The 25,214-nt window shown below is 43.3% G+C and overlaps 1 protein-coding gene across 9 annotated transcripts in view; it reads right to left on the bottom strand.

The window, feature by feature from the left end:
* Positions 1 to 25,214, bottom strand: part of LOC115200542 (amyloid-beta A4 precursor protein-binding family A member 1) — a 136,733-nt gene that overhangs the window by 51,065 nt on the left and 60,454 nt on the right. Inside the window, exon 1 of one of the 9 annotated variants that reach the window (XM_029763672.1) lies at positions 1,836 to 1,918. The exons of the other annotated variants lie outside the window; for them this stretch is intronic. The gene's annotated coding sequence lies outside the window, so the exon portion shown is untranslated. Of the gene's footprint in view, positions 1 to 1,835; positions 1,919 to 25,214 lie in introns of those variants that run through there. 9 annotated transcript variants of the gene reach the window in all.

Genomic DNA, 25,214 nt, shown 5'->3' on the forward strand with positions numbered 1-25,214 from the left:
GACTGGGACCATTTAACCCTCATACTACCGACTGGGACCATTTAACCCTCATACTACCGACTGGGACCATTTAACCTTCATACTACTGACTGGGACCATTTAACCCTCATACTACCGACTGGGACCATTTAACCCTCATACTACCAACTGGGACCATTTAACCCTCATACTACTGACTGGGACCATTTAACCCTCATACTACCGACTGGGACCATTTAACCCTCATACTACCGACTGGGACCATTTAACCCTCATACTACCAACTGGGACCATTTAACCCTCATACTACTGACTGGAGTAATTTAACCATCATACTACCGACTGGGACCATTTAACCCTCATACTACTGACTGGGACCATTTAACCCTCATACTACCGACTGGGACCATTTAACCCTCATACTACTGACTGGAGTAATTTAACCCTCATACTACCAACTGGGACCATTTAACCCTCATACTACTGACTGGGACCATTTAACCCTAATACTACCGACTGGGACCATTTAACCCTCATACTACCGACTGGGACCATTTAACCCTCATACTACCAACTGGGACCATTTAACCCTCATACTACTGACTGGAGTAATTTAACCATCATACTACCGACTGGGACCATTTAACCCTCATACTACTGACTGGGACCATTTAACCCTCATACTACCGACTGGGACCATTTAACCCTCATACTACTGACTGGAGTAATTTAACCCTCATACTACCGACTGGGACCATTTAACCCTCATACTACCGACTGGGACCATTTAACCCTCATACTACTGACTGGGACCATTTAACCCTCATACTACCGACTGGGACCATTTAACCCTCATACTACCGACTGGAGTAATTTAACCCTCATACTACTGACTGGGACCATTTAACCCTCATACTACTGACTGGGACCATTTAACCCTCATACTACCGACTGGGACCATTTAACCCTCATACTACTGACTGGAGTAATTTAACCCTCATACTACTGACTGGGACCAATTAACCCTCATACTACCGACTGGGACCATTTAACCCTCATACTACCGACTGGGACCATTTAACCCTCATACTACCGACTGGGACCATTTAACCCTCATACTACCGACTGGGACCATTTAACCCTCATACTACCGACTGTCTTCCCAAATTCACCTGTAACCGTATACCCGAGTGGGTCCAGATCCAGAATTGTGAGTGAGTGAGTGTCGGCCTGTTGCTGTCTCTCCCTCCCTCCTCCCTGTCATTCACTCTCACTACTGCGACTAGAGCGTCACCTTGCTCTGCCTCCTCTCCCTCGCGCTTTATCAGCTCTGGCTAATAAAGTAGCTTGAAGAATTACTTTTCTGCTGTTTCCATTACTCGGATCAGACCAGGTCTGGATCCGACCAGGTCAATACGGGACGGGTGTAGTTGTCCTCCGGTCCGTTCAGAACTGGTTTCTATATTAAACTAATGAATTTATGCAGGTCGGGTCAGGGTGGGAAAGCCCCATGTCCATTTTAGAACGGGTCCAACTTTCTGGACTCTTTAAGACCTTTAACAGACACACAGTCAGAGCACGCATCTCTGGTAACCATGGTGATGGTCTCCCTTGACAGTGGCTAGGCGAAGTGTTCAGACTGCAGCAAAAATGTCTACCTGCGCACACACACACACACGCAGGTGGCATGCAAACAGAACACACACACACAGGCATGTAGGCTGACACTCAAACATACAAACACGCCAATGTGTATGCATGCTCACACACACACGTACATACACAGACAGACACACAAACATAGACATACACATGTCACACACACTCTCCCTCCCTAGGGACCTGCCAGGTCTTACCCGCAACAACAAGAGGAAGGAGAAAACAATCGATGGCGACAGACCAGGAAAAAGAGAGAGACAGAACAGCTCTATATCCAAATGAAGGAGAGGCTGCAGTAGAATGAAACAACAACACCGTGGCAGTCCAGAGAGATGGTAGGAGGGGGAGAGAGAGATGGAGAGAGAAAGAGAGAGAGAGAGAGAGAGGGTAGGAGGGGGCGAGAGAGCGAGAGAGGCAGAGAGGGAGAAAAAGGATGGGAGGTAGGAGAGAGGATAGGACTGGGAGAGAGAGAAAGAGAGAGAGAGGGAGAGAGAGAGTGCAGCGAGAGAGGGCGAGAGAGTGGGGGAGAGAGGGCGAGAGAGAGAGAGAGAGAGAGAGAGAGAGGGGGAGAGAGGATAGAGAGAAAGAGAGAGATGGAGAGAGAGGGAGAGAGAGAGAGCCTGCTGAAGTGGGAAAATTGACTGCTATCAATTTACATACTACACAACATGATCGATCTGCCTGCTACTGCACTAAATCTAGGGGGGGGCTTTCAGATGAATAAACAGACAGGAATAAACACACACACATCAGTTCCTGACGCAGTCTTTCATCCATATACAGCATGAACAGCAAACAAAGGAGAACATATACACATTCTGCAACCCTATCAATAATAGCTAAGATAGATGAACGCATAAAGTGTGCTGCACTCGTGCCCTCAAATATACATGCCAGAGATAGAGGGAGGGCACCACAGCAGGGTACCACAGCAGGACACCTCAGCAGGGTACCACAGCAGGGTACCACAGCAGGACACCACAGCAGGACACCACAGCAGGACACCACAGCAGGACACCACAGCAGGGTACTACAGCAGGGTACCACAGCAGGACACCACAGCAGGGTACCTCAGCAGGACACCACAGCAGGGTACCACAGCAGGGTACCTCAGCAGGGTACCACAGCAGGGTACCACAGCAGCAGGACACCACAGCAGGGTACCACAGCAGGGTACCACAGCAGGGTGCCACAGCAGGACACCACAGCAGGACACCACAGCAGGGTACCACAGCAGGGTACCACAGCAGGACACCACAGCAGGGTACCACAGCAGGGTACCTCAGCAGGGTACCACAGCAGGACACCACAGCAGGACACCACAGCAGGGTACCACAGCAGAACACCACAGCAGGGCACCACAGCAGGACACCACAGCAGGACACCACAGCAGGACACCACAGCAGGGTACCTCAGCAGGACACCACAGCAGGACACCACAGCAGGGTACCACAGCAGGGTACCACAGCAGGGTACCACAGCAGGACACCACAGCAGGGTACCACAGCAGGACACCACAGCAGGGTACCACAGCAGGGTACCTCAGCAGGACACCACAGCAGGGTACCACAGCAGGACACCACAGCAGGACACCACAGCAGGGTACCACAGCAGGGTACCACAGCAGGACACCACAGCAGGACACCACAGCAGGGTACCTCAGCAGGACACCACAGTAGGACACCACAGCAGGGTACCACAGCAGGGAACCACAGCAGGGTACCACAGCAGGGTACCACAGCAGGACACCACAGCAGGGTACCACAGCAGGGTACCTCAGTAGGACACCAAAGCAGGGTACCACAGCAGGGTACCACAGCAGGGTACCTCAGCAGGACACCACAGCAGGACACTACAGCAGGACACCACAGCAGGACACCACAGCAGGGTACCACAGCAGGGTACCTCAGCACCACAGCAGGACACCACAGCAGGACACCACAGCAGGGTACCACAGCAGGACACCACAGCAGGGTTGGGGTATGTTAGATGGCTCTGATATGCTGCTGTGAAGGAGGAGGCTGAGGATGCTGCATGAATATTTCATCATCATTACTGGTCTGAAGTTTCACCTCTATACTGTACTGGATGGAACCTGTCCTTTTAATATTTCATCACACCTTGTTTCTCCATACCTCTTACCCCTCCTCACCCCTCCTCACCCCTACACTCCCTCATTCTCCATCCTCACTCCTATGCTCCCTCATTCTCCCTCCTCACCCCTACACTCCCCCCTTACCCCTCCTCACCCTTACACTACCCCCTTACCCCTCCCCTCACAACCTCAAAAAAGTGACAGAGCATCAATTTACAGATCTTATCAGACCAGAGCCTGAAAAGACTACATTCCTCTTACCCCTCTCTCTTCTCCTGCCCCTGAGGTTCTGAAGTGACGTCCGACCCAGCAGGAATGACTGAGAGAGGTTATCTGTAGCCAGAACAACCTCCTGTAACCTCCAACCTGTCTGCCAGTCTCGCTGTCTCTCTCTCAATAGCAAGGCTATGCTCACTGAGTCTGGACATAGTCAAAGCTTTCCTTCATGTTGGGTCAGTCACTGTGGTCAGGTATTCTGCCACTGTGTACTCTCTGTTTAGGGCCAAATAGCATTCCAATTTGCTCTGCTTTCGGTTCATTCTTTCCCGTGTGTGAAAACGTTATCTTTTTGCTTCCTCATAATTTGGTTGGGTCTAATGTTGTTGCTGTCCTGGGGCTCTGTGGGGTCTGTTTGTGAAGAGTCCCAGAACCAGCTGGCTGAGAGGACTCTTCTCTCTGTAAGTGAGGGCTTTGTGGTGGAATGTCTGGGCATTGCTTCCTTTTAGGAGGTTGTAGATTTGTTGATAACTAGCAGGTATAGTCCTAATTCTGCACTGCTGGCATTGTTTGGGGTTTTGAGTTGTACAGAAATTATATTTTTGCAGAATTCTGAATCTGGTGTCTCTCTCGCTGCCCTTCTTTCTCTACTTCTCTCTCTCTCTCTCCTCTCTCTATTTCCTACCCTCTCTACTTCTCTCTCTCTCCTCTCTCTATTTCCTACCCTCTCTACTTCTCTCTCTCTCTCTCCTCTCTCTATTTCCTACCCTCTCTACTTCTCTCTCTCTCTCTCTCTCCTCTCTCTATTTCCTACCCTCTCTACTTCTCTCTCTCTCTCTCCTCTCTCTATTTCCTACCCTCTCTACTTGTCTCTCTCTCTCTCTCTCTCTCCTCTCTCTATTTCCTACCCTCTCTACTTCTCTCTCTCTCTCCTCTCTCTATTTCCTACCCTCTCTACTTCTCTCTCTCTCTCTCCTCTCTCTATTTCCTACCCTCTCTACTTCTCTCTCTCTCTCTCCTCTCTCTATTTCCTACCCTCTCTACTTCTCTCTCTCTCTCTCTCTCTCCTCTCTCTATTTCCTACCCTCTCTACTTCTCTCTCTCTCTCTCTCTCCTCTCTCTATTTCCTACCCTCTCTACTTGTCTCTCTCTCTCTCTCCTCTCTCTATTTCCTACCCTCTCTACTTCTCTCTCTCTCTATTTCCTTCAATCATTCTCTCTCTCGCTCTCTTACTACAGAAGAATAACACGATTCAGTCCTAGCCTCTACAGTGCTTGAGGTGGGGCTGAACAGCTTCAAAGAATTGAATTGGTTTATTTGAAAGTCTGAATATAAAGTGCTTTTTAACATCAGTAATTAAGTGTATGTACCAAAGGTACTGCAACACCCAACTGACATGTACAGATTGTTACCTCACGTATGTTTTAGACAACACCCTTTCATTGAATAAACCATCCTTTAAACACTGCAAATTACACAATTTCATTTCTGACTGTGGTGAAGCCTCAATACTGTCATTTCAGTTTCAATTCACACTCTTTCTTTAGATATATCACCTTTATTGAACTAGGCAAGTCAGTTAAGAACAAATTCTTATTTATAATGACAGACCAATGCTCAGGGAAAGAACGACAGATTTTCACCTTGTCAGCTCTAGGATTCGAACCAGCAACCTTCCGGTTACTGGCCCAACGCTCTTACCACCAGGATACCCGCCGCCCCAACGATTGATCTCTCTATCAGCCCATCAATCACCACTCATAACGACTTGTCGTACAGTGTTCCGTCAACACAGATTTACCCATAATTCCGGTCGAGTATGTTGCATTAATTCCCGTGCTAAAGGAGCCATTGGGAGTTATTCATTGACACATGTAGGGTAGTACTGAACACCCACACACAAACAAAATCGCATTTGACTCCTGTATCCGGTTGGAGAACAGGGAATTATTCCATTCTGTGAGAGGTGTTGAAACTTACATTTCATCCCTCCACATGAGAATAAGTTGCCAAGCGTACTTCTCCTGGCTAGCCTAGTTTACGTGAAAGTGGCTAACGCAGGTCTAACCCGAGACATAAAAAGAAAGATTATGACATGGAAACAGGTGGTGAAATTCCCGGTTTGGAAGGACGCTGGAGTCATTGTGGAGGACAACAACTGGTAGATAGATGCGCAGCCAGCAAAATGTGTAATCAGGTATTTGTTTACAAGAGGCTAATTCAGTTTATTATCAGCTAATTATGACATGAATTCAGGCTTTCGTTCATTTAGAACCATACCCAGGCCATATTCAGATTAAACTGGTGCGCTGGTAATACTTTGAGTAGCATAGACTATAGCCTACTAAACACATTATTTTAACAGCCTATATTCGATTCTGGGAATAGTTTATTTACGTTTTAATTAAACTATATGATTACCTAAACAATATTGAATGTAAAGGTCTTGTTTTTTTATGTCAGCTGTAGGCTTCATTAGGTAACAGGAAAGCCCTTTTTTCAGAGCGATTTGAGTTGTCAATGTGCCGCATCTCCGTGTAAAAATAAAATATGCATTTTTTAATTCATGGCATGGTATCCTTTTATCTAAGTGAATAGACATGCAGACAAATTAATTCATGCAAGGAGGGGACTAATAAAATACTACTCTGGCATCATAAAAATATTTAAATAAATAGATTTTATTTGGCGGGTCACTGATCGTCTCTGGGAAGAATTCTATGAGGGTGGGTCGGGTTGCGAAGAAAAATCTGTCATGTCGGATATCCGGTGGGGCTCTGAAATGATGTGGCCGGTGTTGGGCGGGTGCGGCTCCAAAAAAACGGACTTCTGCAGGATTAAACATACGCACACCCGAGCCGTCGCTAAACAATGGATTTACTAATTCCCTCTGTCTTTCTCTGTCTGATTTTTCTCATTCCCACTCTAGCTCACACGCTGACTCACTGTCATTAATTATGTAATTAAATTACTCTGCCTAGAGAAATCACCTATGAGGCGGGAGAGAGGGGGAGCTGGAAAGAGAGATATGCAGTGATAGAGAAAGGGAAGAGGGAGATGGATAGAGATATGAAGCTAGAGTGAGGACACAGAGAAAGAGAGAAAGAAAGGGAGATGGATGAATAGAAAGAGAGAGGAAGAGATGCTTGATGATCCTAAACTCTGATAACTAAAAAAAGATGACTGCCTCTCTCAATTAAATTCAATTCAAATGGCTTTATTGGTAAGGGAAACGTGTTTAAATAGCCAAAACTAGTGAAATAGATAAAACAAAAGTGAAATAAACAATAACAAATTAACAGTAAACATTACACTCACAAAAGTTCCAAATGAATAAAGGTATTTCAAATGTCATATATCTATATACAGTGTTGTAACAATGTGCAAATGGTTAAAGTACACAAGGGAATTTATAATGGTGTTTGTTCTTCACTGGTTGTCCTTTTCTTGAGGCAACAGGTCACACATTTTGCTGCTGTGATGGCACACTGTGGTATTTCACCCAATAGAAATGGGAGTTTATCAAAATTGGATTTGTTTTCAAATTCTTTGTGGGTCTGTGTAATCTGAGAGAAATATGTGCCTCTAATATGGTCATACATTTGGCAGGAGGTTAGAAACTGCAGCTCAGTTTCCACCTCATTTTGTGGGCAGTGTGCACATAGTCTGTCTTCTCGAGAGTTGGGTCTGCCTACGGTGGCCTTTCTCAATAGCAAGGCTATGCTCACTGAGTCTGTATGTAGTCAAAGCTTTCCATCATTTTGGGTCAGTCACAGTGGTCAGGTATTCTGCCACTGTGTACTCTCTGTTTAGGGCCAAATAGCATTCTAGTTTGCTCTGTTTTTTTGTTAATTACTTGACACATTGGAAAGAATTATCTTTTTGTTTTCTCATGATTTGGTTGGGTCTAATTGTGTTGCTGTCCTGGGGCTCTGTGGGGTGTGTTTGTGAACAGAGCCCCAGGACCAGCTTGCTTAGGGGACTCTTCTCCAGGTTCATCTCTCTGTAGGTGATGGCTTTGTTATGGAAGGTTTGGGAATCGCTTCTTTTTAGACAGTTCTGGATTTTTATAATGAGCGGGTATTGGCCTAATTCTGCTCTGCATGCATTATTTGGTGTTTATGTTGTACACTGAGGATATTGTTGCAGAATTCTACATGCAGAGTCTCAATTTGGTGTTTGTCCCATTTTGTGAATTCTTGGTTGGTGAGCGGACCCCAGACCTCACAACCATAAAGGGCAATGGGTTCTATAACTGATTCAAGTATTTTTAGCCAGATCCTAATTGGTATGTCAAATGTTATGTTCCTTTTAATGGCATCTGTCCCTGATGTTTTTCCTAGAGAGAAGTGGCTTCTTTGCTGCCCTTCTTGACACCAGACCATCCTCCAAAAGTCTTCACCTCACTGTGCGTGCAGATGCACTCACACCTGCCTGCTGCCATTCCTGAGCAAGCTCTGTACTGGTGGTGCCCCGATCCCGCAGCTGAATCAACTTTAGGAGACGGTCCTGGCGCTTGCTGGACTTTCTTGGGTGCCCTGAAGCCTTCTTCACAACAATTGAACTGCTCTCCTTGAAGTTCTTGATGATCCGATAAATGGTTGATTCAGGTACAATCGTACTGGCAGCAATATCCTTGCCTGTGAAGCCCTTTTTGTGCAAAGCAATGATGACGGCACGTGTTTTCTTGCAGGTAACCATGATTGACAGAGGAAGAACAATGATTCCAAGCACCACCCTCCTTTTGAAGCTTCCAGTCTGTTATTCAAACTCAATCAGCATGACAGAGTGATCTCCAGCCTTGTCCTCGTCAACACTCACACCTGTGTTAACGAGAGAATCACTGACAGGATGTCAGCTGGTCCTTTTGTGGCAGGGCTAAAATGCAGTGGAATTTTTTGGGGGGGGATTCAGTTCATTTGCATGGCAAAGAGGGACTTTGCAATTAATTGCAATTCATCTAATCACTCTTCATAACATTCTGGAGTATATGCAAATTGCCATCATACAAACTGAGGCAGCAAACTTTGTGAAAATGTATATTTGTGTCATTCTCAAAACTTTTGGCCACGACTGTACATCCCCGTCTCATCCCACGGACCTGTGGAAAGAAATGTGTTTTTCTTTGCCAATTTTAACCGCATACTTGTTGTTTGTTTACAATGGATTTTATAATGTCGTATGTTTTTCCCCCCCCAACACCACTTTCCATCAATTTGAATAGCATACCCTCATGCCAAATTGAGTCAAAAGCATTTTTTAAATAAACAAAGCATAAGAAGACTTGCCATTGTTTTGGTTTGTTTGTCAGTTAGGGTGTGCAGGGTGAAATACGTGGTCTGTCTAGAAGGGATTGAATTTGTTGTTGCCTAATTGTTTTTTGGTAGGTTTCTACACTACTTTCCTTCCATCTATTGGGTTGAGGTCAGTGATAAAGTAATCTACAGTAATACTGCCAAGGAATGAGATGTAGGTGTACCTACCGTAGGAGTCTCCTCAAAGCCTACCATTGACTGTGTACAGACCCTGCATGTGACAGAGCTGCAGGAGCTGTGACCTGTTTTTGTTGGTTGTTTTGTCATAGTTGTGTCTAGGGGACATATTTGGGAGGGAATGCTGTCACCTCCAGGTAGGTGTTTGTCCCCTTGTCCCCCTGTGTGCTGAGGGTGACAGTCACCACAGACTAGTACATGTCCACAGGCCTGGAAATGGTTGATCTCCCCGTCTACGCTGGAGAAGCTGTCATCGTTATAGTATGGGGATTCTATTGGGGGGGGGATATAGGTAGCACACAGGAGGACATTTTTATCTGTTGATCATTTCCTCATTCATTTCTAGCCAGATGTAAAATGTTAATGTTATGTCTAATTTAATACAGTAGGTTAGGTCTGCTCTATGCCTAATTAGCATACCCCCCTGAGTCTCTACACTGTTTCACACCTTGTAGTTTGGTGGATGGGACTACCAGTTCTCTGAAACCTCGAGGGCAACCAGTGGGTCCATCTCCTCTATCCCATGTTTCTTGTAGGGCAAACACACATCAACACACACACACTATTTGGGTGTATAATAATATATAATAGGATAAGAAACACAGATCTACCTAGTCTCTATGTAAATGGATTGTTGTGAGCAGTAAGTGTTTGTTTTTTTACAATGACTGGAGTATCTGTACGGTGTCTGTCTTCAGAGACATGGCCCTCTGCTTTGGTTGCTTTTTCATTAGTCGAGAAGACAGTTGGTGCTTTATTCCCATTGGTGGACAGAGGTTTCTGTGTTAGACTTTTTGGGTACATCTCAAAGTCCACACCTCATATCCTTTCCTTGAGATGAGAGGAGGAAGCGTTTTTTGACTGTTGAGATCAATGAGAGGAGGTCATGTTAGACTATTAAGATCTGTCCCGTGTTAGTCATTTCCTTCACATGCCGTCCCAGAGCGAGATATTTACTGAGCCCATTCAATCCTGGCCCACGGGGAAAACGATGTCAATCGACATTGAAAAGATGAAAACCAAATGGAAACTGTAGACATGATAATGGACCTATATTTTTTTAATTTACCTTTATTTAACTAGGCAAGTCGGTTAAGAACAAATTCTTATTTTCAATGACGGCCTAGGAACAGTGCCTTGTTCAGGGGCAGAACGACAGATTGTTACCTTGTCAGCTTGGGGATTCGATCTTGCAAACTTTCGGTTACAAGTCCAACGCTCTAACCACTAGGCTATAGACTTGTAGATTTAGACTCTTTACTTTGTCCAGCTTGATAACAGTCATTATAGTCTCTTTACTCTGTCCAGCTTGATAACAGTCATTATAGTCTCTTTACTCTGTCCAGCTTGATAAGTCATTATAGTCTCTTTACTCTGTCCAGCTAGATAACAGTCATTATAGTCTCTTTACTCTGTCCAGCTAGATAACAGTCATTATAGTCTCTTTACTCTGTCCAGCTAGATAACAGTCATTATAGTCTCTTTACTCTGTCCAGCTTGATAACAGTCATTATAGTCTCTTTACTCTGTCCAGCTTGTTAACAGTCATTATAGTCTCTTTACTCTGTCCAGCTAGATAACAGTTATAGTCTCTTTACTCTGTCCAGCTAGATAACAGTCATTATAGTCTCTTTACTCTGTCCAGCTAGATAACAGTCATTATAGTCTCTTTACTCTGTCCAGCTAGATAACAGTCATTATAGTCTCTTTACTCTGTCCAGCTAGATAACAGTCATTATAGTCTCTTTACTCTGTCCAGCTTGATAACAGTCATTATAGTCTCTTTACTCTGTCCAGCTTGCTAACAGTCATAGTCTCTTTACTCTGTCCAGCTAGATAACAGTCATTATAGTCTCTTTACTCTGTCCAGCTTGATAACAGTCATTATAGTCTCTTTACTCTGTCCAGCTTGATAACAGTCATTATAGTCTCCTCACTCTGTCCAGCTTGATAACAGTCATTATAGTCTCTTTAATCTGTCCAGCTTGATAACAGTGATTATAGTCTCTTTACTCTGTCCAGCTAGATAACAGTCATTATAGTCTCTTTACTCTGTCCAGCTTGATAACAGTCATTATAGTCTCTTTACTCTGTCCAGCTTGCTAACAGTCATTATAGTCTCTTTACTCTGTCCAGCTTGATAACAGTCATTATAGTCTCTTTACTCTGTCCAGCTTGATAACAGTCATTATAGTCTCTTTACTCTGTCCAGCTAGATAACAGTCATTATAGTCTCTTTACTCTGTCCAGCTAGATAACAGTCATTATAGTCTCTTTACTCTGTCCAGCTAGATAACAGTCATTATAGTCTCTTTACTCTGTCCAGCTTGATAACAGTCATTATAGTCTCTTTAATCTGTCCAGCTTGATAACAGTCATTATAGTCTCTTTACTCTGTCCAGCTTGATAACAGTCATTATAGTCTCTTTACTCTGTCCAGCTTGCTAACAGTCATTATAGTCTCTTTACTCTGTCCAGCTTGATAACAGTCATTATAGTCTCTTTACTCTGTCCAGCTTGATACCAGTCATTATAGTCTCTTTACTCTGTCCAGCTTGCTAACAGTCATTATAGTCTCTTTACTCTGTCCAGCTAGATAACAGTCATTATAGTCTCTTTACTCTGTCCAGCTTGATAACAGTCATTATAGTCTCTTTACTCTGTCCAGCTTGATAACAGTCATTATAGTCTCTTTACTCTGTCCAGCTAGATAACAGTCATCGAAACGAAATTTAGACAGACAGGGAGCATCGAAATTCCAAAAGCGATGGATAAAGGATTTTTTTGACGGCAAGGAAAAATAATACATTTTTAGTGCGACCCTCCGGACCTCGATGAAGACCGAATGACCTCGGGGCAAAATGAGTTTGACACCCCTGTCCTAGAGGAACTTAAGGCAGGACTAAAGACATGTCACAGACAGACACACACACACCCCTAGAGGCACTTAGCTCAGGCTATATTCATGTCAACAGCTGGGATCAGATCAGAGGTGACTGATGCCAGTAACACAGTGCTCTGCCCTGCCACAACAAACACTACCTATTAACATCAGAGACATTATCTTAGAGCAGCGGTTCCCAAACTAGGGGTCGCGACCCCATGTGGGTCACCTGATATGAAAATGGGGCCACGGGAGAACATCCAAAATCCTCCTCTCCAACCCCAAAAATATATATACAAAAAATATATCCAGTGCATTTGGAAAGTATTCCGATATCTTGACTTTTCCCATATTTTGTTACATTACAGCCTTATTCTAAAATTGATTAAATCGTTTTTTTCCCCTCATCAATCTACACACAATACCCCGTAATGACAGGTTTTTAGACATTTTTGCAAATGTATGTGTGTGTGTATATATGTATATTGAAATATCACATTTACATAAGTATTCAGACCCTTTACTCCAGGCCTGGGCAATTAGTTTCCAAGGAGGGCCACATTAGAATATATTTTTGCCATCGCGGACCAGAATCATATTACAGGATTATACATCATGTGTATGACTGTGTTGACAGATATATCTACTGTAAATCACATCCAGATACGCTATTAATTTAACTTTTTTTAACATGCACAGAAATAAACCACATCCCTGTTCTCCTTTTGGTAGGTAATTTCATTATTAAACATACAATGAACTACACCGAGGGAAAAGTACACTGTGCATTCAGCACCACGGACAGAACTCTTGTCAACGGGTACGCACAAGAAAGAGAGAGAGCTCAACATTACATTTAAACTACTCAATCAGTGTGAGGAGTGAAGTCTCTGATGGGCATTGACTAGAGCAGTGAAGTCAGGTATAGTTTCTGACGTCGCTATGCGCAGGATTGCTATGAGGTGAGAGTCAGTAAGAGATGATCTGCGCCTTGACTTGTTATATTTCATCACTGAAAATGTCTGTTCACATACATAGGACTCCTAAACTTTGGAAAGTTTTGTTTATCGAGAGATGCATAGAACCTTGTCAGTGACATTGTTTTGAATAGTTCTCCAATCACTGCATCACACTGAAGATGGATAAGCTCAAGTTGCAGGTCAGTGGGAGCGTGATTCACATTGAAGGTGAACTCAGGTTGCAGGTCAGTGAGAGCGTGATTCACATTGAAGGTGAACTCAGGTTGCAGGTCAGTGGGAGTGTTATCCACATTGAAGGTGAACTCAGGTTGCAGGTCAGTGAGAGCGTGATTCACATTGAAGGTGAACTCAGGTTGCAGGTCAGTGAGAGCGTTATCCACATTGAAGGTGAACTCAGGTTGCAGGTCAGTGAGAGCGTTATCCACATTGAAGGTGAACTCAGGTTGCAGGTCAGTCGGAGCGTTATCCACATTGAAGGTGAACTCAGGTTGCAGGTCAGTGAGAGCGTTATCCACATTGAAGGTGAACTCAGGTTGCAGGTCAGTGTGAGCGTTATCCACATTGAAGGTGAACTCAGGTTGCAGGTCAGTGGGAGCGTTATCCACATTGAAGGTGAACTCAGGTTGCAGGTCAGTGGGAGTGTTATCCACATTGAAGGTGAACTCAGGTTGCAGGTCAGTGAGAGCGTTATCCACATTGAAGGTGAACTCAGGTTGCAGGTCAATGAGAGCGTTATCCACATTGAAGGTGAACTCAGGTTGCAGGTCAGTGGGAGCGTTATCCACATTGAAGGTGAACTCAGGTTGCAGGTCAGTGAGAGCGTTATCCACATTGAAGGTGAACTCAGGTTGCAGGTCAGTGAGAGCGTTATCCACATTGAAGGTGAACTCAGGTTGCAGGTCAGTGAGAGCGTTATCCACATTGAAGGTGAACTCAGGTTGCAGGTCAGTCGGAGCGTTATCCACATTGAAGGTGAACTCAAGTTGCAGGTCAGTGAGAGCGTGATTCACATTGAAGGTGAACTCAAGTTGCAGGTCAGTGGGAGCGTTATCCACATTGAAGGTGAACTCAGGTTGCAGGTCAGTGGGAGTGTTATCCACATTGAAGGTGAACTCAGGTTGCAGGTCAGTGAGAGCGTTATCCACATTGAAGGTGAACTCAGGTTGCAGGTCAGTGGGAGCGTTATCCACATTGAAGGTGAACTCAGGTTGCAGGTCAGTAGAAGCGTTATCCACATTGAAGGTGAAAGGAGAGGAAACCAACAGCATGTCATTTTCCAACACTTTGAAGTCCTCAAAACGACAAGAACTCACCGTTCAGAGCACGCAGCAGTGATGTATATTTCTCCCACTGGTCATCTGATAGGGAACAGACTAGTAGTGTCGGGAGGTGAGTGAGATTGTTGGCTTCTACTTGGCGGGTCAGGAGGAGTAATTTTCCCTTGAAGGCTTTGACAAGGCTGTACACATCTGATGTGCAAAAAGGCCCTTCCCTTGTAGTTTGGAATTCAGTTCATTCATGAGGGCCATGATGTCCACGATGAAGGCAAAATCAGCCAACCATTCTTTATCTTGCAGTTGAAGGAAATCCACATATTTTCCTTTCATTTGCAAAAACTCAGCAATCTCCGACTTCAGATCCCACACCCTTTTATGCACCTTCCCCAAACTCAGCCATCTCACGTTCATGTGGTAGGGGAGATCTGCATGACCCGACTCTGTCTCTTCCAACAGTGAGACAAACTGCCTGTGGTTTAAAGATTTTTCTCTTATGAAGTTAACCACTTTAGTGAATGTATCCACAACACGGCTCATTTTCAGAACACATTTACAGAGCACCTCCTGATGAATAATGCAACGCAGGAGAAAAAAAATATTATCTGTGTTAAGCCCAGCTACTTGATCTTGTATCGTTTTCAAAAGGCCAATGTTTTTTCCTGTCAAGTTTGGGCACCCATCATTGGTCACACCAGATAACCTTTCAAAACTCAGTCCCAGCTTTGCCACACACTTATTAACCTCCTCCAATAAATCATTCCCTGTGGTTGTGCTCTTCATTGACTGCACTGAAGCAAGCTCCTCTGTAATTTAACGGGTTCTGGGGTTCATGGGGTTCTGGGGTTCATGGGGATATGGGGTTCTGGGGTTCATGGGGTTCTGGGGTTCATGGGGTTATGGGGGTTATGGGGTTCATGGGGATCTGGGGTTCATGGGGATCTGGGGTTCATGGGTTTCTGGGGTTCATGGGGATCTGGGGTTCATGGGGATTGGGGTTCATGGGGTTCATGGGGATCTGGGGTTCATGGGTTTCTGGGGTTCATGGGGATCTGGGGTTCATGGGGTTCATGGGGATCTGGGGTTCATGGGGTTCTGGGGTTTTGCCTCGTAAGAATATCAACAACTGCACCGTGTCACGTACATCACTGCTCTCATCCAGGGCCAAGGAGAAATAGGTGAAATCCTTTACCTTGTCTTTCAACTGTTGTTCCATATTCTCTGAGATGTCCTCAACACGCCGTGTCACTGTTCGTCTTGACAGGGAAACATTTTCAAACAGCTCTTTCTTGTCGGGGCAAAGTATTGCTTCAGATTCAATTAAACATTCTTTAAATGAATTCGCCCTCAGCGAATGGCTTGCTATGTTTTGCAATTTTGTGGGACAGTACATAGCTAGCTCTCGCAATTTCGTAGTTTGCTGAATGCAGTTTTGTGAAAAGTCCTTGCTGCTTTTGCAACTGAGAACTCTTTCGATGTACTTGCCCTCTGCCTCAGAAGACATATATTCCTGCATGCTTCGTCTGGAAGTGTCGGGACAAGTTGTAGTCTTTCAAGACAGCGATCCTCTCTTTGCACACTAAGCACACAGCTTTCCTGATACCTCAATAAAAAAAATATTTTTATGTCCACTCATGCTGGAACACCCTACATTCATTGTCTACTTTATTTTTCTTTGAAATCTTTGAAAAACAAAATTTTGCGCAATTTCTAGCTAGCTACTATTTGTAACTGTGACGTGTGTGTCAGCCTGTCAGTCACTGTCTGTCCTCGTGTAGTTGTTTTATTTATATGTTCCTTCAAAATACATTTCCCACAAGCGGTGGGAGTTAAGTCATTACACTAAGGCGAGTATTCATTGGGCTTTTCATTTGAATAACAAATATGTTTTTCAAAACTTTACTAATCACAAATTCTTTGATCTGATCGGAACATGATTCCGCGGGCCGTATCAAATCAGGTCGCGGGCCACATATGGCCCCTGTGCTGGCTTTTGCCCAGGCCTGTAGAGACCAGAAAATAGGATGGCCCAGGCCTGCTTTACCCAGTATTTTTTGAAGCACCTTTGGCAGCGGTTACAGCCTTGATTCTTCTTCGGTATGACGCTACAAGCTTGGCCCACCTGTATTTGGGGAGTTTCTCCCATTCTTCTCTGCAGATCCTCTCAAGCTCTGTCAGGTTGGATGGGGAGCTTCTCTGCACAACTATTTTCTGGTCTCTACAGAGATGTTAGATCAGGTTAAAATCCGGGGTCTGGATGGGCCATTCAAGGACATTCAGAGACCTGTCCCGAAGCCACTCCTGCATTGTCTTGGCTGTGTGCTTAGGGTCATTGTCCCGTTGGAAGGTGAACCTTCACCCCAGTGTGAGGTCCTGAGCGCTCTGGAGCAGGTTTTCATCAAGGATCTCTCTGTACTTTGCTCCGTTCATCATTCCCTCGATCCTGACTAGTCTCCCAGTCCCTGCCGCTGAAAAACATCCCCACAGCATGATGCTGTCACCACCATGCTTTACCGTAGGGATGGTGCCAGGTTTCCTTCAGAGTTGATGCTTGGCATTCAGGCTAAAGTGTTAAAGCTTGAATTCATCAGACCAGAAAATCTTGTTTCTCATGGTCTGAGTCCTTTAGGTGCCTTTTGGCAAACTCCAAGCGGGCTGTCATGTGCCTTTTACTGAGGAATGGCTTCAGTCTGGCCACTCTATCATCGAGGCCTGATTGGTGGAGTGCTGTAGAGATGGTTGTCCTTCTGGAATGTTCTCCCATATCCACAGAGGAACTCTGGAGCTCTGTCAGAGTGACCATCAGGTCCTTGGTCACCTCTCTGACCAAGGCGCTTCTTCCACAATTGCTCAGTTTGGCGGTGTGGCCAGCTCTAGGAGGAGTCTGGTGGTTCCAAACTTCTTCCATTTAAGAATGGAATGTCCACTGTGTTCTTGGGGACCTTCAATGCTGCAGAACATACTTTTTTTTGTACCCTTCCCCAGATCTGTGCCTCGACACAATCCTGTCTCGGAGCTCTACGGACAATTCCTTCAACCTCAGGGCTTGGTTTTTGCTCTGACATGCACTGTCAACTGTGGGACCATATATAGACAGGTGTGTGCCTTTCCAAATCATGTCCAATCAATTGCATTTACCACAGGTGGACTCCAATCAAGTTGTAGAAACATCCCAAGGATGATCAATGGAAACAGGATGCACCTGAGGTCAATTTCAAGTCTCATAGCAAAGGCTCTGAATACTTATCTAAACAAGGTATTTTTTTTAATACATTTGCAAAAAAAATCTAAAAACCTGTCCATGCTCCATTGCCCATAGTTCTAGTACAATGAACAGCCATGTCACAGTGGCTGAACGCACTGCGTGCAGGGACATGATTTAAAACTAATCTGATAACATGTAATCCATTTATAATGCTACTTACTGCTATAGACATGCTAATGCAGGAGATATAACCCACAGTAATGCAGGAGATATAGCCCACAGTAATGCAGGAGATATAGCCCACAGTAATGCAGGAGATATAGCCCACAGTAATGCAGGAGATATAGCCCACAGTAATGCAGGAGATATAACCCACAGTAATGCAGGAGATATAACCCACAGTAATGCAGGAGATATAGCCCACAGTAATGCAGGAGATATAGCCCACAGTAATGCAGGAGATATAGCCCACAGTAATGCAGGAGATATAGCCCACAGTAATGCAGGAGATATAGCCCACAGTAATGCAGGAGATATAGCCCACAGTAATGCAGGAGATATAGCCCACAGTAATGCAGGAGATATAGCCCACAGTAATGCAGGAGATATAGCCCACAGTAATGCAGGAGATATAACCCACAGCAAAGGTTCTGAATACTTACGTAAATAAGGTATTTCTATTTTTTTGTTTTTATAAATCTAAACCTGTTTTCACTTTGTCATTATGGGGTATTGTGTGTAAATTGATGAGGAAAAACATCAATTTAATCTATTTTAGAATAAGACTGTAACGTAACAATGTGGAAAAAAGGGAAGGGGTCTGAATGCTTTCCGAATTCACTGTACAATATAATATCGTCGTTGTATCTCAAAATCATTCATGTGGTTAACCTTAAACATCTAAATGAAAATTATTAAAATCTAAAAGATCAAATTCAACCAGAAAGCGCCCTTAGATCGTGGGAAAAGGTCGCACTTGACCGTTCCCACGGTGAATGGCTAAGCCCACTACGCTATGACACCACACAGTATTGCAGAAATATTGATACTAGCAGCAGCAATTGATATGGTAAAAACAATGTGTGGGTAGGCAGAGGCACAGCAATTCACATCAATACCTTTGTCAGATAACACTGTGAAACTAAGAATGTATGCTATAGTTAGCATTCAAGAGGAAACTGCCTGAATACCTCAAAAACAACCCACCTTATGCTCTCCAAATGGACGTTAGCTGTGAGGGTCGAGATGCCCATGCATTGACTTTAGTTTGCTACTTGTCTGGGGATGCTATTCATGAGGACATATTGTTCTGCCTCACGATTACCGAGCATGAAACGGTACAGGGGATGTTCAGTGTGCTCCGTTGTTATATTGACGAAAATATTCATGGGATCGAATGGTGGGCTTTTGCACAGATGAGGCTCCATCGATCATAGGACGGCAGGCAGGCCCTCTGTCCCTCTGCCATATATATATGGACACATTGTATGATACACCCACTGAGCTATAATGGATTCACCGAGAGCAACTGGCGGCAAAAGAGCTGAGCGCAGAACTCGGAGATATGCAGCAGGTAACTTCGATTGTAAACTACATCAAACCACATCCACTGCCCACAAAACTATGTGAAGCTAGAACATCATCATGCTCTGATCTCATATTTCACACCGAGGCTTGGTGGTTATCGAGGGGGAGTGTTGGAAAGATGTTTTTGCATTGAGGAACTGTTCTGGATGTAAAAAAAAAAGAAGTACTTGATTGACTTTGTGAAAGAGAAAATGTGTCTCCTATGTAACAGACATATTTGGTAAAGTAAACAAACCGAACACGATTATGGAAATACAAAACATTCTACAGGTGAGTGACCGAATCAGTCACCGTCTTTCAAAAGTGAATCACGCCCCCCTTGGCAGTGCATGTTTCTAACAGAAAACAAGTGAACCACGCCCCCCTTGGCAGTGCATGTTTCTAACAGAAAACAAGTGAACCACGCCCCCCTTGGCAGTGCATATTTCTAACAGAAAACAAGTGAACCACGCCCCCCTTGGCAGTGCATGTTTCTAACAGAAAACAAGTGTCAGTAAGTGACCCATACGATTGATGACTGCTCACCTCAAACGCTCGGGAAGAGCACTCTGGGACCTTCTTCCCAATCCGTTTGACTGTGATCCTGGCTCTGTTGACATGCCGGTAAGTGAAATCGAACAGTTGATCGAGCTGTCATGTGACCGAATGCTGCAGACAATGCAGCCACAAGTCACTATGGAGGAGTTTTGTTTTCTCTCTCAAAGGGAATACTGACGTCTCCCTCTGAATATTAATGCAGCATTCAATACAATTGGGAACTCGGGAAATCTCATACTTCCGGCTTCAGTGCATTCAAGACAACGGGGAACTCTGGGGGGGGGGGACTAGCTCCAACTGGGAAAAATCGTTTTGAATGGTCATCCTCTTTCTAGAGCTCCGACTTTCTGACCCGAAGATCATTTGATGTCATGATTTGACCTCGTATTTTTCAGAGTTTCCAGTTGTCTTGAAAGCACCATAAAACGCATGGTAACCTTGGCCAGCTCATATCTATGTGAAGCTGGATTCAGTGCTCTTGTCTGCACACCCCCTGATTTTGAGAAGCTCCTACACGACATGCATCAAGCCACACCCATCTCATTAGTGGTGGTGAGATAAGAGACATTATGTCAGACTAATGGACTGCCTTAGCCCACAATTAAAAAAAAAAAACATTGGCTGTTAATTACATACTTTTTTTTTCACATGGTTGGGGTCCGCCAGAATTTTAAGATATCAGAATGGGGTCGTGGGCCAAACAACTTTGGGAACCCGTGTCTTTGAGCCTCCAACACACACACACACACACACACAAGCAGGAACACACATAACAAACAATCTCAGAGAAAAACACACACACAGAGCGTTTTGATGAAGAAGATTCTCCATCCTTCCTAATCTCCCAGCTCTTAGTAAACAGGCTGTTCAGCTGTGCCCACTTTGACAGGACGACATCTTTGATTGAATAGTTCTAACGGGATTAGCGCTAGAGGATTTGTGTGTGTGTGTGTGAGGGTCGCTGCGAACGAGGAGCATTACGTAAGGATAACACAACATACACAGCTCCCCCTCTCAGCCAGGTCCCTCCAGATCCAAGGTGATATTCCTCTCTCTCTCCAGTCATGGATGGAGACACAACTGTGTTGAATTCGGTCTCCTGCTACATCGACTATCGTGTATGTGTCATGTCTGACTGATGTACCCTGGTGTCCCAATCGCTCAGCCATGACACACATCAAATAGATCTTCGCTCCCTCCTACACCCCTCCCCTCTCCAAGTCATTCTCCAGTGGGCCAATCAAATCTGACCTGCATTTTATCATTCTAGGATTAGATTAGACAACACATGCACACAGTCACACTTACACAAAGAATACTAAGTCAGGTCTAGGACATGTTGCAGAAAAACAACTATTCCATTAGTATAGAATATGAAAAATATGCAAATATGACACATAGGCATATAGTATAAAATAATTAGACATCAACCAATCGAATGTATTTCATAAGGCCCTTTTTACATCAGCAGTTGTCAAAAAGTGCTTTACAGATACCCAGCCTAAAACCCTAAAGAGCAAGCAATGCAGATGTATCTGTGGCTAGAAAAAACTCCCTAGAAAGGCTGGAACCTGGGAAGAAACCTAGAGAGGAACCAGGCTCTGAGGGGAGGGCAGTGCCGGGTGGAGATGCTGACTATGTCGTGTTCATACACAAATATAAACATTAATTTCAACCTCTGAGAGTTGTGGCTGCTTCACGTGATGTATTGTTGTCTCTACCTTCTTGCCCTTTGTGCTGTTGTCTGTTCCCAATAATGTTTGTACCCTGTTTTGTGCTGCTACCATGTTGTGTTGCTACCATGTTGTTATCATGTTGTGTTGCTATCATGCTGTGTTGTCATGTGCTGCTGCCTTGCTATGTTGTCTTAGGTCTCTCTTTATGTAGTGTTGTGGTGTCTCTCTTTTCGTGATGTTTTATCCTATACTTGTATTTTTTATCCCAGCCCCCGTCCCCGCAGGAGGCCTTTTGCCTTTTTGTAGGCCGTCATTGTAAATAAGAATTTGTTCTTAACTGACTTGCCTAGTTAAATAAAGGTTAAATAAAATGAAATACACATTTATGTAGATGTAGACTATTTCAATTGCATAGGAATAACACTACCCACACTACGTCATTTTAACGTGGATAATTGGGTAATATTTGGTTGAGACGTTGATCAATGAGATTACAGCCTACATTCACCCACTCAAAAAGACAGGCAAAAGTTAGTTGAATTGCCAAACTATCCTTTCAACCATTTAAAAGCACAACCAAAGTTCAAATGGGATTTAAATGTCGGAGAGGTTATTTATACATACATAAGATGAATGTGATATCACTGGTCTTCATCTAATAGCAGAACCAAATGTACTGGATTGCAGTTGAGATTACATTAAAAGTACATGGTGCAAATGATCAATGCTGTTCTGAGATTCTGCATAGATTATTACAGCAATGTTCAAGATCTCCACAGACCTGCGATGACCTACGCATGCTATCTTGAACATGAACTCTTTATATGATTACATAAGAAGAAATGTAGATTTATAGTAACCTGAAAATGTGTTACTCATTTTAAGGTTAAACGTTACATTAGTTTGTAAAATAGCCTTAACTTTAGGCTATTTACTGTATTACAAAAGTAATATTGAACTTTTATTTTTGATTGAGTTGGAGCCATGAACCCAACATATAATTGGTTAACTTGAAAAGGGATATTGAATTGTGTTTATTTGACCACGCAACCAAATATCAACATTTGAAAGATGTGTTTCTTTAGCTTAGACAGTTTGTCTACTAATTAATCATTGATCTGATTTGATTTAGTCCTATTGTTGAACTCTGATATTTGGTTGAGATAGAGAAGTGAATCCAACATATAAATGTTGTATTTGTAGACAAAGTGGAATTAAAGCCAGATTAAATATCATTACCTTTTAAATCAACCTGAGCTTGAAACCTTAGGCCTAATGTATTGTCTATTTTTAAACAATAGCTGTTGATGACTTTGCAAATGGTATATAGGCCTAAATAGCATCATTGATGATTGAATTCGATTGAATTGAATTTCAATGAATTCGATACCAACAGTGAATCTATTTAGTTTTTAAGTGGAGCGCTCTTAATCATTCTCACGATAGCACATTGGTAATAGTCAGTAACAAATAGCATAGCCAAGCAGGGCCGGACTTGGTCAAGACCCTGGATGGGAGACCAAAGGGTACCTGCAGATAGATCAACTCTCCAGTAGGAGGTGCTGCCCAGACTATATATATATATATTTTTTATGATAGTGGATATAACGTTGAAAATTTCACATTGTATTAAAGGTACAAATTCAACTTATTTTATACAAGGTTTGTGTATGTTGAAATTTGGTTAACATGATGACATAATCCTGTGGTTGATATTTCACCTCAAAATAACTATTGATCGTTGATTACTTTCTTCAAATCACATGGATTTTCCACTTTGATTCCATGTCACAATACATTGACAAATTATGTTGAAACAATGTTGATTCAACCAGTTTGTACCAAGTGGATATTCTGTGATGGGGGGAGAGAGAGAGAGAGAGAGAGAGAGAATACAAACATTGAACAAATTGGACTATTTTAAATGTAGTGACATGATTTCAGGTACAGGCAGCATAGCTAGGGCTAAGTTTTATTTTCTTTAAAAAACAAATTAAATAAATTAAAAAACAAAAAACTTCTGTTAATTCCATCTTTTGTTGGGGACATCCTCTTGCTAACGGATTAGCCAGGAAAGCTAAAGAAAAACCTGAATCTGTCAGAAAATAATGACGATCACATGGCAGTCGAATAGAAGCAGGAGAACATTTTCTCCATTTTCAGATGCCGAATGCAGCAGCAGCAGGACGGATGGTTTATTTTACTTGTGTAAGAGTCCATTATTCCCTCTAGGCTCTACTAATTATTTCAACTGTTGTGAGAGCTGCTAGCAAAGGCAGTGTTCATCTGCCTTAGGGCTTTTTCATTCAGCTTTTCTCACACAGTAGAACACACTGCTAGCCTCTGGGAATACTCTCTTCTTCTCACAGGGCTCTGGTCTCTGTCTGAGGGAGATAGAGGCACCCAAACACACAGATCCATACTTCACTGCGTTCAGGAAGAAAAGTAAATGAAAACTCAACTTTCCTCAAGGCTGTGTGTGTGTGTGTGTGTGTGTGTGTGTGTGTGTGTGTGTGTGTGTGTGTGTGCACATGCTTGCGTGCTTAAATGGAACAAGCCATTAAGATATTCCTTTGTCTTTGGCTCTAAGTAAACAACACAGTCAATATACCCTGAAGGAAAGTCAAAGAGCTCACTGACATTATCTGGTTATGTCAATAGCAGCCAGAAGAAGTGGGATTGAGTCATCTGTACTGGGGGTGAATATTTTTCCGGCATTTAACAAATGTTCCATCCCGAGAACAAATCACTTTTTTCCCGGGTAACCAGGTATTTCCCGCCAAAACCGGAAGTGTCATTCATAAAGCATTATAAAGCATTTTAATATGAAAAACATAACAGCCCATAGATGTAGCTAGCTATATGCTCTCTTGGGTAAATAAATGAAACTAGCTAAAGTAGGATAATCTTTTGGAGTGTGAACTGTATTACTGTACTGTATTATATTATACTGTATTATATGGACTGGAATTACACACATCGTTCAAACCATAAAGAAGCAGAAGAGAACATGCAACTCTGGTGCAGCACATGCAGCCTACAAAGTTACAAGTATAGATTAGCGAATTTGATTTCAATTTTGAACTATAATAGGGTCTATTTCAATAACGAGTTCTGTTAGCGGCTGTATTTAACATTCAGCAAAATATTAGAATAGTCTATTGATGTAAGAAATGCTAAAAAAAAATGGATGTCCAGCAAGCTATTCTAGTCTAGCTTTTCCTGCATGGGACTCCAAGAGCTAAGGAACATTTTTTAAAGGAGAGGCCAGCGGAATACAGGTGTGTGCGTATTGCGCGAGAGACAGAGGCAATAAGTTAAGCTTATTATGCATAACCCATCATTAATTATCTAAATATAAGGCTAATACTGCATTGCATTTATTACCTGAAAGAGGTAGGCTAGGACATCTATATATGTGTCAGGAAACTAGATGTCACTAGATGTCACTACTTCACAGGAGCAGCATTTGAACGTAAACATACATTTCTTTATCAAAAGGCATTTTTTTGACAGAAATGCCTTCTGGAACATGTGGACTTTCATGTGCCTTACTGTCAAACTTGTATTCCATCCATAAATACGAATAAAATTGTTAAATTACGAGCCTAGTTGGTTTAGCCATGGAA

This window comes from Salmo trutta, chromosome 9, assembly GCF_901001165.1.
Source record: "Salmo trutta chromosome 9, fSalTru1.1, whole genome shotgun sequence".
In the NCBI taxonomy this organism is placed as follows: domain Eukaryota; kingdom Metazoa; phylum Chordata; class Actinopteri; order Salmoniformes; family Salmonidae; genus Salmo; species Salmo trutta.